Below are 12,304 nucleotides of genomic sequence, written 5' to 3'. Positions count from 1 at the left end.
ATATTCCTGCCTCCTTTGTCAAAGATTAATTGACTGTAGGTGTGTGGGTCTATTTCTGGGCTCTTGATTCTGTACCATTGATCTATGTGTCTGTTTTTGTGCCAATACCACACTGTTTGGATTACTGTAGCTTTGTAGTATTGTCTGAAGTCTGGGAGGGTTATGCCTCCAGCTTTGTTCTTTTTCCTCAGGATTGCTTTGGCAATTCTGGGCCTTTTATGGTTCCATATAAATTTTAGGATTATTTGTTCTAGTTCTGTGAAACATGTTATGGGTAATTTGATAGGGATTGCATTAAATCTGTAGATTGCTTTGCGTAGTATGGCCATCTTAACAATGTTAATTCTTCCAATCCAAGAGCATGGGATATCTTTCCATTTCTTTGAATAATCTTCAGTTTCCTTTATCAATGTTTTATAGTTCCTAGCATATAAGTCTTTCACTTCCTTTATTTATTTATATATTTTTTGATGCGATTTTAAAAGGGATCGCTTTTTACTTTACCTGGGGAGCTTTTAAAGATCCTGGTTCTCAGGCCACACCCCAGCCCAATTACATCAGAATCTCTAGGGTGGGACCGAGGCATCAGTGTCTTTTAAAGCTCCCCTGGTGATGCCAGTGTGCAGACCAGTTTGAGAACCAGTAAAAGACAATTTCAAAGCTTCCTTCCATCTCTAATTCCAGTGACAGTGATCTTGAAGAGGGTACAGGCTACTTCTAATTTAATTCATAAAATAGGAATTGTGTGAGTGAGTATTCCAGCAATTTTGTAATTTTATATTCTTCTTAAATTCCCTGCTCTCAATCATGTTCCTCTTTGGCATCTTTTTCAGTCAGTGTTTAGACTCATAATTAATACCTTTTCCCTGCATAAATATTTATTTACTTCATGCATCTGTCATAATTCCTTGTGTTCACTTGTACAGCCTGTTTGCGGCAGGTATACATTTCACAGAACTAGTTAACTTTTCTTTGTTACTCTAATAGAAATTAGCTCCTGAGCTCCAGTTCTGCTTGCTGTCTTACGTGTACAGCTCAGTGAATTGTTATGTAGGTGTGCGTCCATGTAAGCCCTGCCCAGATTGAGATATTTAACACTTCCCCCCGGCAATCCAGAGGGCTCCCTCCTGCCCTTTCCACCCAACCCTACATCCCCCAGAGGTAACTGTGCTCTAACTTCTATCACCAGAGGGTCAGAGGTAACTGCTCTAACTTCTTTCACCAGAGGGTAACACTCAAGTCTCCTTTGACTAAGTGCTTCCTCTAATTGAGGTTCACGCCTCTCCCCGGGGTTCTTCTTCCCTGAGGGTGATCTAGGTCTCCCATCAGAGGAGAGGTCTGCTTCAGGCACGGCTGTTCAGTAATCTATTTATGTATCACAGACCATCCCCAAATGTAGTGGGTAAACACAAGACATTCTCTCTCACAGTTTGGTGGGTTGATGGGGCTCAGTCGATTCTTCTCATCTCACCTGAGATCTCGAGCAGCTGCGGTCTGACAGCAGCTGCACCTGGGTCCCAGAGGCCCCGCTGAGCTGGAAGGTCTGGGTTGCCTTCTCTTTCTGAGAAAGTAAAAATTAGCTCTGGCTAAGAATGTAAAAAATCTGCTCAGCCTTTCATTCGGCTGGAGTATGAGACATGGATTGAATGATATGCAGAATTGACAGAATATATTCCATCCAGGGACTCACTGCAAGGGGAAAGGCCTAACAACCATCTTTGTTATTCCTGAATAACTTTGTTTTCTAAAATCGTAGACTATCAGAAACTTTCATCAGTAAGAATGACACGCCCCGATTTTGCCCAGAGGAGCCAAGTCACTTGGACACAGAGAAAAAGCCTTGGTTTTTTTCTGGGCAAACCTCAGATGCACCTCCTCAGGTGCAGAGTTTCTGGACACGGCATTTTCCGTCTATCGTAACCCTTTAGTGTCTGAGGAAACATGACCCTGGCGTCCATCTCACAGTCCTGAGCAGATGTGGAATCCTTTACACGGAGCCTGCTTTGCTTTGAGCCTATCAAAACTTTGATTCAGTACCATAATCGCCGAATTGTATACTCTAAAATGGTGAATTTTATGGTATGTGAATTTTGGGCCTGTGGAATACGGCATCTCAGTTTTAAAAATGATAGACAAGCCCTTGGCATGGAAAATTGTTGGCTCTTAATGCCACTTTACACTGAGTTTCTTTGATGACCTCAGTTTAGTAAACTGGTTTTTCAATTAAAAACAAACAAAAATCTCAGCTTCATTTGTATTCCGTTAAACCCCACCCTTCCCCCAAACCTTATGCTAACTCTGCTTTACTTTTGTTGGTGAGGTGCCCCATGGTTCCTCTGGGGTGTGGTCTGTCTCTGCAGTGGCTCAATACACCTGGCTTTGTCAGGCCAGTTTGTACCTGACAGTCGTAAGCTGTCAGGATGACAACCCTGGTACCTTGGCACTCCTCCACATGGCCTCTCTCCACCGGTGGTGTCTTCCCCTCTAGGGCCTCTCCACGGGCTGCTCTCTCCAGCAGGGGACCTGGGCTTCTCACACCGTGGCTGACTTCCACAAAAACTAGAGTAAAAGCTGCCAGGCTTTCTTAAGACTTAGGCCTGGAGCTGTTACAGCATTTCTTCTGCTGCACTCTGTCGGTTACAGGGAATAAGAGGCCAACCCAGATTCAGCGTGGGAGGGGACGGCACAGGTATGGTTCATTGGGGGCCATCTTCGGAGGCCAGCTGCCACCACTGTCCTCTCTTCTCATGGCGTTCCATCATTAGGCTTCATCTGCCTTGTGTTTCAGCCTCAGGCCCTGCTAATCTGCAGATAGCATCCACTCTCTACAGAAAGCCAGAGCTCTTCCAGTTTGCCCTCTGCTCAGTCGCTTCGGCTTCCCTCCGGGACCATGGGGAGTTTCTGGCCGCATTCCCCACACTGTGCTGGGATGCCCGGGTCTCTGCAGGCCTCTCTCAGGCCCAGCTGCCTGGACTTCTCCCTCAGACCTTGTAATGCTACCACCAGGTGCCATGCTGGATGTGGCTTCTCGTCGGGGTCCACACTCTGGGGGTTCAGGCCCCTTGTGCTGGGGATTCCCCAGACCTGGCAGACTTACCCATCCTCTGAGGTAGTGAATGCCACTGACTGAAGGAATGGGGGGCTTTGGGAAAACAAGAAAAAAATGCGCAAGAGAAAATAGATAAAATCTAAGTATTTAGTATAACTTTTCTAGGAAATCTGCAACAGTGAGGGCTGTTCTGTTTTAGGCAGCTATTAATAGGGTTTTTTTTTCTTTTTAACTCAATTTTTTTTTTTTTTTTTTTTGGCTGCAACCTGCAGCTTGTGAGATCTTAGTTCCCCAACCAGGGATCGAACCTGGGCCCCTTGCAGTGGAAGCTCTGAGTCCTAACCACTGGACCACCAGGGGATTCCCAGGCGGCATTAATATTGATTATCGGTATTGTTTTGATCTGAATTTGAGGTAATGATAATCAAGTTTACATAACTCTTAAGAACTTTCATACATATAATTTATTTCATCTTCACAGCAATCTTTTGAAAGGAGGGATTATTATTATTCCCATATTACAGATTATCTGTAATTCCCATATTACGGATAAGGAAACAGACTCGGGGAAATCAAGGGACTTTTCCAAGGTCACATATTGTATGGTTTTATCTTGAAGGGACAATTTTAAAAGAAAAAAGATTTGAAAGAGAACCAATGGGCCTGTGAATTTAAATGAGAATGTTTTGATTTTTCCATTTTGATTATCTTGCAAAATACTGGGCTTTTAGGGGGGGAAAACCTCAGGATTCCTAAAGAACAATAATGGCAAAGTATGGAGAACAGTTGTGATAAAGTGAGAAAGAAGTAGATCACACAGTACCGTTCACTTCGCTAACCCTGCGTGTGGAAAACGTGAGCCTCTGGATTCCTCATCTGAGAAAAGATATGAGACGCAGCTCGAGCCCTGGACCCGCTAATGGGGCCGCCAGGCTGACTTTGGGCTGAGGTTTGAGGGTTCAGGGCCCTGAGCGACAGGCACCTGAGGATAAATCCAGCTCCTCAGCGATAATCCGCGTGGCCACGTGTTTGAGTGTGTGCAGCCGAGGCTGCTCCACAAATTCCTGTATAAAGGAACTCACCAGAACAGGACATGGCGTTCATGAGACCTGCAGACGTGGGGGAGGAAGTGCCCCTCAAAGACCTTGGCTCTGGGGCCTTAACTTGGAAAATTGCCTCCCAGTAGGTCTTTTAATACATAGTGATCCTGCCTCTAAGTCATTATGTAATAAACGCTTTACATTCATTATTCTTTAAAAGCTGGACTCCATTTTAAATAAAAATAGACTGGAGACAAGAGAGGTCACTGACAGAAAAATCGTATATATTGGTATGGCTTTATTTTCCTTTTTCTCTAAATGTGTTTATAATTGCACACCAGGACAAACAAGTTTGAGCTCTTTGAAGAGAAACCATTTAAGCTTTCTTTGACAGTGTGACTCAACTTGGGCAAATAGGGTTGAGAACGATCCACAGAAAAATAAAACAAATTGGCTACTTATGGAGCCACCTACTAATGGAAATGGAAATGCTTTTAGCACAAGTTCTTTCCAGGAATCTCCCAGACTGACTGAAATAGGGCAGGAATAAAAATGGAAAATTGGGCTTCCCTGGTGGCGCAGTGGTTGAGAGTCTGCCTGCCGATGCAGGGGACACGGGTTCGTGCCCCGGTCCGGGAAGATCCCACATGCTGTGGAGCGGCTGGGCCCGTGAGCCATGGCTGCTGAGCCTGCATGTCCAGAGCCTGTGCTCCGCAACGGGAGAGGCCACAACAGTGAGAGGCCCGCGTACCGCAAAAAAAAAAAAAAAAGGAAAATTACTTTAGAACGTCATTTGAATATTGGATGCTACCACTTATCAGTTGCCTTGAGTTTGTGAAGTTCCTAATTCAAGAGCTGTTCACTTTTATAAAGACAATTGAAACTGATATATAAGGCGGGGGGTGGGGGGATGGTAAAAGAAATTTGGAGCATGTAAGAAAGGCCAAAAAGAAGTAATGATATATATTTTAAATTGATCTCAGCTCAAAATATGTTTTTGAATTTGCAAACCACAGGCCTCTTCCAGAGTGCCTCAATTCTGAGAATCTGTACGCCGATGAACTGAAATATAGTTACAAACGGAAATCTTAAAATACGGTTATGTATGCTTTTAAGGTGGATGTGATGTTTAAAGGGAGGGCAGGAACGTAGGGAGAAGATAAGAGACCAGAAGAAGACTGTCACAAAGTAGAATTTTCCAAGGAAGTTGTAAGTTTATCCAAATTTCCCTGCAGAAAACGGTCATCTGAGTAAATGTACCCTAATAATTCAGTCACTGAAGATACACTTATTTTGCTAAGTTAACCCTTAGACCAGTGGTTCTCAAAGTGTGGTCCATGGACCAGCAGCAGCACCTGGAAACATAAGAACTGCAAATCCCCACCCAACTTCCAAGACTTCTGAGTCTTGGAAACTCAGAAATCTGTGTTTTAACAAGTCCTCTGGGTGATCTGACACACGCTCAAGTTAGACCTGTTTACCCCAGATTCATAAGTTTTTAGTTCCAGGCATCCAAGAGAGGAAACTTGGCCCATTTTTCTGCTATTCAGGTGTGCCTCATTTCCAAAACACAGGGTGTCAGGAGGGGGAAGACAGGTGTGAATTGGTTCTGGGCGACAATGTCACATAGTTGGAGAAAGAGTGCTAAGCTCAAGAGAAGGACCAGCTGTGTGCCCCCTGCAGATTCAGGGCGGAGAGCTGGCGAGGATGCACAAGGAACCCAGAAGCCTTCTGAGAAGGAAAGAGCAGGTTGGAAAGCACAGGCTCGACTCAAGAAGAGCAGATAGTGGGGGAATGGCCACAGTTTTTTTGGTGCTCTGCCTTCAAGAGGTGGAGCTTAACTCTCCTTCCTTTGACTGTGGCCTGGACTCAGTGACTTGCTTCAAGTGACAGTGTGCCACTTCCAGGACTAGGTCACAAAAGGCTGTGGCCTTTTCCTTTTTCTCACTCTTGTATCGCTCGTTCTTGGGGAAGCCTGCTGAGGTGTCACGAAGACACCCACAAAGCCTTGTGAAAATGGCTGTGTGGCCAGGAACTGAGGTCTCTGAAGAGCCTCCAGCCCCAGCCAGGCCTTCAGATGACTGCAGAGACTGGGGCCCCTGCACCACCCCGCCCTGCCCCACAGTGTGACTCAGATGGCCCTGGCTTCCGCCCTTTACCCCTCCCATCACCCACACTTGCACTCGAGCCCTCAGAAGAGGAGGACCTTAAATCACTGGGGTCTCTGTGTGTTTCCCCCTCTTTCAACTACAGTCCACCCCTGCAGGGGCAGAGGGAGGAGCGGTGGGAATAGATACACGCGTGAGCATGACAGGGGACCTCTCCCTGTTGCCTGGCACTATGGCACCAAAAATGCCTGTACTCAGAGCTGGAAGGGCAGTGGTGAGCAGGAACACATCTCCAGCCCCGTGTGAGGATGCATCAGGATTAACAGGTTAGGGCCATCTGAATATAGACTTGAACAGGTGGGGGCGGTGGTGTGAGAACACTTAAGATCTACTCCCCTAGCAAATTTCAAAAAGTATACAATATAGTATTGATAATATTAGTCACCATGCTGTACATTAGGTCTTCGGAACTTATTCATCCTGCATAATTCTGCAGCTTTCTTCCCTTTGACCAACATCTCCCCATTTACCCCACCCACACCCCCTGGAAACCACCATTCTACTCCTTGCTTCTATGAATTTTGACTTTTTTAGGTTCCATATATAAGTGAGGTCCTGTAGTATTTGTCTTTCTGTGCCTGGCTTCTTTTATTTCATTTAGCGTAATGTCCTCCAGGTTCATCTGTTGCTGTGATCTGAATGTTTTTGTTTTCCACAATGGCGGTACATTACATTCTCACCAACAGAGCACAGGGGTTTTTTCTCGTCAGCACTTCATCTTTTATTATTTTGATAATAGCCATTCTGACAGGTGTGGTGTGATATCTCATTGTGGTTTGATTTGCATTTCCCTGATGATTAGTGATGTTGAACACTTTTTCATATACCTGTTGACTATTTGGGTGTCTTTGGAAAAATATCTACTCAGGTTCTTGCCCTTTTTAAAATCAGGTTATTTGTATTCTTGCTTGAGTTGTTTGAGTTCCCTATATATTTTGGATATTAATCCCTTATCAGATGTATGGTTGGCAGATATTTTCCCCATCCCATAGGTTGTTCCTTCACTGTTTCTTGTTTCCTTTGCTATACAGAAGCTTTTTAGTTTAATACAACCTCATTTGACTATCTTCTTTTCATTGCCTATGCTTTTTGCGGTCTTATCTAATAAAGGATTGCACGCACCAATGTCAAGAAGCCTTTCCCCTATGTTTTCTTCCAGTATTTTTATAGTTTCAGATCATATGTTTTAGACTTTAATCCATTTGAGTTGATTTTTGTATATGGTGTGAGATAAGGATCCAATTTTATTCTTCTGCTTGTGGCTATCAAGTTTTCCCAACACCATTTATGGAAGAGACTGTCCTTTCTCCATTGTGTGTTGTTGCACTTTTTTGAAATCAATTGACCATAAATGTGTGGATTTTATTTCTGGGCTCTCTGTTCTCTTTTATTTGTCTACATGTCTGTTTTTATGCTAGTCTTATACTATTTTGATTAATATAGCTTTGTAATATATTTTGAAATCAGGTAATGTAATACCTCCAGCTTTGTTCTTCCTGTTCAAGATGACTTTGGTTATCAGGGTCTTTTGTGGTTCCATATAAATTTTTGGATTTTTTTTTTTACTTCTCTTAAAACTGCCATTGGAATCTTGATAGGGATTGCACTGAATCTTTAGATGGCCTTGGGTAGCATGGAAATTTTAACAATATTAATTCTTCCAATCAATGAACACAAGATATATTTCCATTTATATGTGTCTTCTTCAATTTCTTTCATCAGTGTTTTATAGTTTTCAGTGTACAGATCTCTCATTTCCTTGGTTAAATTTATTCCTAAGTATTTTATTTTATTTTATGCAATTGAAAATGTAATTGTTTTCTTAATTTCTTTTTCAGATATTTCATTGTTAATTCTAAAAAGACAACTGATTTTTCTATGTTGATTTTACATCCTGCAACTTTACTGAACGTGTTTATTAGTTTCAATAGCTTGTGTAGTCTTTAAGGTGTTCTCTATGTAATATCATGTAATCTGCAAACAGAGACAATTTTATTTCTTCTTTTCCAATTTAAATGCCTTCTATTACTTTTTCTTGCCTAATAGCTCTGGCTAGGACTTCTAGTGGTATATAGAATAGAAATGATGACAGTGGGCACTCTTTTCTTTTTCCTGATAGTAGAGGGAAAACTTTCAGCTTTTCACCATTTAGTATGACGTTAACTGTCGGCTTGTCATATATGGTCTTTATTTTAACACGCTTTTTAAAAAGTGCTTTGTAAGAGGTTTTCTGTGGAAAATTGGTAAAATCAAGTGAGATATAATGTTTTATTCAAAGGGGAAAACTCAATTAAGAGAATGCTTTAAATTGACTCTTGTGTTGCGGGAAAAGTTGAAAGATCTGAATCTTTGGTACTTTGAGGGATATTAAGGGACATAAGACAACAAAGATACAAGAAATAACAAGTACTAATAACCAGGTTTAAAAAAATTTTTTTTAATATTTATTTATTTATTTACTTGGTCGTGCTAGGTCTAGGTTGCAGCAGGTGGGCTCCTTAGTTGAAGCTCATGGGCTCCTTAGTTGCCGCTCACCAGCTCCTTAGTTGTAGCACGCAGACTCCTTAGTTGTGGCATGTGAACTCTTGGTTGGGGCATGCATATGGGATCTAGTTCCTTGACCAGGGATCGAACCTGGGCCCCCTGCATTGGGAGTGTGGAGTCTTAGCCACTGCACCACCAGGGAAGCCCCTAACCAGTTTATTGAAAGATTTAAGTTCCTTTTTTTTTTTTTAATATTTATTTATGTTTTTGGCTGTGCCAGGTCTTAGCTGCGGCATATGCGATCTTAGTTGTGGCATGCGGGATCTAGTTCCCTGACCAGAGATTGAACCCAGGCCCCCTGCATTGGGAGTGCAGAGTCTTAACCACTGGACCACCAAGGAAGTCCCAGAAAGCTTTAGGTTCTTAAACAAGCTCTATCACATCCCCCTTTCACAGATCCCAGGCGATAGTTCAAACAGGAATCATAGCTTTTGCGGTCAGTTTCAGGTATAAACCAACTCTCATTTTCAGGCTTTAGAAAGTCCAGCTCAATCTATACCAAAACTTCAACCTCTCATCCAGTTCAAATGCCAAGGGGTGTTAGGTGCCCACACCTAAAGAGAGTTACTGATGCTCTCTTATATGCTTGACACCTGATCTGTTTCCTGTGCCCTGCACCATCACAGTAGTCGGAAAACGTCCTAATGCATCTGCTCTGTAGCAGCCTTCTTTCTTCATGGGGTAGTACAGGACTAAAAGAAGCCATGAGCAGTCCTCTCCTCCCACCCCACCAGGTCCATAAGCAACATGTCTTGTATATACAAGAGTCTAAACATTCCCACATATAGGCTGAGAGGGAAACCAGCATTCCTTAAGCACCCGCTGTGTGCCAGGCACTTGCCACATGGTAATTCCTTTCATTCTCGCAAAACCCCGGAGCCCAGTTTGCAAATGAGGAAGCACAAGCTCAGAGAGGCTTAGCAACTTGCCTATGATCACACAACCAGGAAATGGACTTGAATCCAGTTCTTCTGAATTGTATCCACTCCCAAATTTATATCCTGAAGCTATAACCCCCAGTACTTCAAACTGTGACTGTATTTGGAGATAGGGCCTTATGGCTGGGCCCTAATTCAATCTGACTGCTATCCTTATAAGGAGAGGATATTTGGACACATAGACAACAGGGATGTCCATGCACAGAGGAAAGGCCATGTGAGGATGCAGCTGGAAGGTGGCCATCTACAAGCCAAGGAGAGAGGCCTCAGAGGAAACCAAACCTGGAGACACCTTGATCTTGGACTTCTAGCCTCCAGAACTGTGAGAAAATACGTTTGTTGTTTAAACCAACTAATCTGTGGTCTTTTGGTTATGGCCGCCCTAGCAGATGAATATACTGGACTAATGCATTTTCCAGACAGCATGTGCAGAATCACAGACTGTAATTGAGGATATGTCAGCATCTTCTCCTCTGAAGACTATTTTTCAGGAGTTGTTGACATGGCATTGAGGCATGGAAGCCAGAGCTGGACAGAGCTAGTTGTTTTGTTCCCAGCTAGGTGCAGGCCTGATGTGGGAGGTGTCTGGCACATGGTGGAGAGAGCCTGTGGGGGGAGAATGCATTCGCCCAGCCCTCACCTTACACAGGGGGATCTAGAACCTAACATTTATAGGCCAGACTGTGTGAAAGTGCCTTACACATGTCATTTCATTTACAGCTAAGGCCTCTACAGCTGCAAACTTGCATTTCCCTTGGCAAGAGGCAAGTCTGTTCTGAGACTTTGCAAGGGGAATCTTGACCCAGGCTGAATTACTCTTAGGGATTTTGGATATCTTGCAATGTAGTTTACCATTTTACATATACCATGGAAATCCATTCATTAGTTCATTTAATGTTTATTGAACGTCTACTGTGTGTCAGATTTGACACTTGGGCGGATAAAGAGAAGAACCAGTCATGGGCCTTGTGTTCAAGGAATTAATAATCTACTCAGAGAAATAAGACATGTATCAAAATAACTATATTGCAAGGTTGAAAGCACAGAGTAGAACTCCCTTTATATTAGCACATATACATACACACGAACATAAGTATTCTTCTTTTTGAATAGTTTAAATGTCTCCTACCGCATGGCAAGGCATTGTATAAGGCATTTTAGAAGTGGTACATTAAGGGACTTCCCTGACGGCCCAGTGATTAAGAGTCCACGCTCCCAATGCAGGGGGCAAGTGTTCAATCCCTGGTTGGGGAACTAAGATCCTGCATGTTGCATGGCGTGGCCAAAAAAAAAAAAAAAGGATAGAAGTGGTATATTGAATCCATAGTGTGGAAGAGGAGACCCCTCTCCCCACACTTATACCCTGGGCCACTTCTTCTAAGGCCATGTGCCCATGCCCTCCAAAAAACAGGAGTTATCGGTCTGATGGGTCAGAACCCAGGATCCTCACAGGGCCGTGTTGCTCATGGGTGGGCTCACTCTGCCTTAAAGATCAGCTCTGTGGCCTCCTGAGAATTCCTAGGGGCTGCTCATCAGGTCTGGCCTTGTCCCCCCCACCCCTCATTCTTGTCTCTGGAGGGGAGGGGAGCAGAAGCCCAAAGAAGGGCTGGTCGTCTCAATTCCTTGGGGAGGAAGAAGAACCCTCTGTGGCTTCCAGGTCTGACCCACATTCCCCAGCTCAGCCTTTGCCAGAATCCATCTTGGTTGTTACCACAATTAATAAAGTGTCCCCAGTTCCCACTTGGGTGCTGAGACTTGCATGCAGCCCCCTAGTCAGGTCCTGAGTGGGGAGAGGTGAGTCCCGAGGTTGGCTGTTCCTAGTACAGGGAATCTCAGGGTTCATCCCCGACCCTTCCCCAGAGCCCCATAAGGGATGTTATCTCTCCTGAGCTCTGAGAAGTTTCCTCAGCTGGTGAGTGGCCAAGCCAGGATTCCAACCAGCTACCGTTTGACTTGAAACCGTAGTGCTGTTGCCACCATGCACACTGCCCTCTAAGTGCAAGAATGAAAATGAGGGAACAAGCGGGGACGGTCCCAGGAGCAAATGCATCCCTCCTGGCAGAGTTTTCATGGAGGAGGGAACATTTAAACTTGGGAGATCTGGGAGGATTTGGACGTGCAGGGAGGGGGCCTTTCCCAGTGGAGGGGAGAGCAGGGATTCTGGAATAGATGGAATAGGAGAGAAACGTGAGGCCAGCATTCCCTGCTGGCAGCTCGCAGCAGGAGCTGGAATGCCCTGCACACATGGAGCATCTTCCCCCATCGCCCAGCCGTTCACACTGGGAAGCGACCGCCTGTGTTCCAGGCCACCAAGATCTGCATCCAGCATCTTAGCTTGTTCTCTTTCCTTTGAGGACTCTCTGGCCATGAGGCCCTGCCACTGGCCCCCGAGGGGCCATGGTCACACCCACCCTGTGCCTGGGCCGGTCCCCTCAGGTGCCTCCCCATTCCCTGTGGTGTCTGAACTGGGGCTGGTGGTGTATAGAATGCAGGCTTCGGGGTACTTGTGTTCTAGCTCTGTGGCCCTGGGCAGGTCACCTAAGCTGCCTTCATTGGCCTCTGTTT

Source organism: Leucopleurus acutus, assembly GCF_964270905.1.
Source record: "Leucopleurus acutus genome assembly, chromosome: 5".
NCBI classification, from domain to species: Eukaryota; Metazoa; Chordata; class Mammalia; order Artiodactyla; family Delphinidae; genus Leucopleurus; species Leucopleurus acutus.
This window is presented reverse-complemented; position numbering follows the sequence as displayed.